This window comes from Mandrillus leucophaeus, unplaced genomic scaffold (assembly GCF_000951045.1).
Source record: "Mandrillus leucophaeus isolate KB7577 unplaced genomic scaffold, Mleu.le_1.0 Scaffold231, whole genome shotgun sequence".
NCBI lineage: Eukaryota > Metazoa > Chordata > Mammalia > Primates > Cercopithecidae > Mandrillus > Mandrillus leucophaeus.
The window spans coordinates 2,760,251-2,761,532 of record NW_012102377.1 but is presented as its reverse complement, the minus strand read 5'-3'; the positions used below and the strand labels follow the sequence as shown (position 1 = coordinate 2,761,532).

At 37.2% G+C, this 1,282-nt stretch overlaps 1 protein-coding gene across 1 annotated transcript in view; it reads right to left on the bottom strand.

Moving 5' to 3' along the window:
* The window catches only part of DNAJB11 (DnaJ (Hsp40) homolog, subfamily B, member 11), a 23,178-nt gene that overhangs the window by 13,826 nt on the left and 8,070 nt on the right, over positions 1–1,282 (bottom strand). The window lies entirely within an intron of this gene.

Here is a 1,282-nt window from a genome sequence, read left to right as displayed (position 1 = left end):
GATCACGAGGTCAGGAGATCGAGACCATCCTGGCTAACACGGTGAAACCCTGTCTCTACTAAAAATACAAAAAATTAGCTGGGTGTGGTGGTGCATGCCTGTAGTCCCAGCTACTCGGGAGGCTGAGGCAGGAGAATGGCGTAAATCCCAGGAGGCAGAGCTTGCAGTGAACGGAGATTGTGCCACTGCAGTCCAGCCTGGCAGACAGAGCAAGACTATGTCTTAAAAAAAAAAAAAAAAAAAAGAGAATTTCTGTCCCATAGAATCCCTGAAGGTATTGAAAGAAAAAGGACCCCAACAGCTCTTGGGTTCACCTGGGTATAACTCACTGTTTCAGTTCCATTGTTTCTTTAATCTAAGAGATCTTAGGATTCCTTCCTTTCAAGGTTTATGCCTTCCTAAAATATTTTTCAATTTGTTTTTAGCCTTCTCAATATATAAGAATTTAAACTTAAATTCGGGAGTTTTAGCTCTATGCCTTTTAGTTCAACTAATTTTTTTCTGTGTCCATTTAGAAAATGAGAATAAAAATATGCCTAGCTCTAATGTATTTCCTGGTGTCCTAGTGAAGGTTAAATGAGATGATACAAATGGAGAGTGTTTTGGTCCCCAGATTAGAGGTTGGAAAATCAAATTAAAACTGTGCTTTGTTTGATCTACGTAAAAAAGAAATTTAACTGAAATAGTTACCAGCATTTTTACAAGCAGAACTTATATAAAAGTCTAGATTTTCAACTTTTCTGGAAAAATTAAATCATCTAGGAACATACTGTTTCCATTAGTATGACAAAAACTGGCTAGGGTTGAGGTAACAGCTGCTCCCTTGAAATGGGGCCAGAAGGCTTCAATTTGTCAAAGTCCTCAACAATCCTTATTGCTTCCCAACATGGAGGCAGAATATCTGCTGTCATGTTTTAATTTATACCTGCCCTGCATGTTATTTGTCTAGTTCATATGAACATGTAGGTTTGCAACTCTCATGAAGGCTTTCTTTTTATTTTTGGTCTCGCTCCCAAACTGACTGACTGACAGACCAATCAGTTGATCTACTTATTAATCTACCAATCTTTCATTTATTATTTTGCAGCATTATTCTCCTTATTAAAATAAATATTAATATCAAAAGGCAGAAAATGGTATCTACTAACATGAATGTAATATCTAGTACAATACAGTATCAAGTACTACTTTTACTTTTATCTACCATCTACTTTTAAATAAAAGTGACCTGGGCTGGGCGTGGTAGCTCACACCTGTAATCCTAACACTTTGGGAGGCCGAG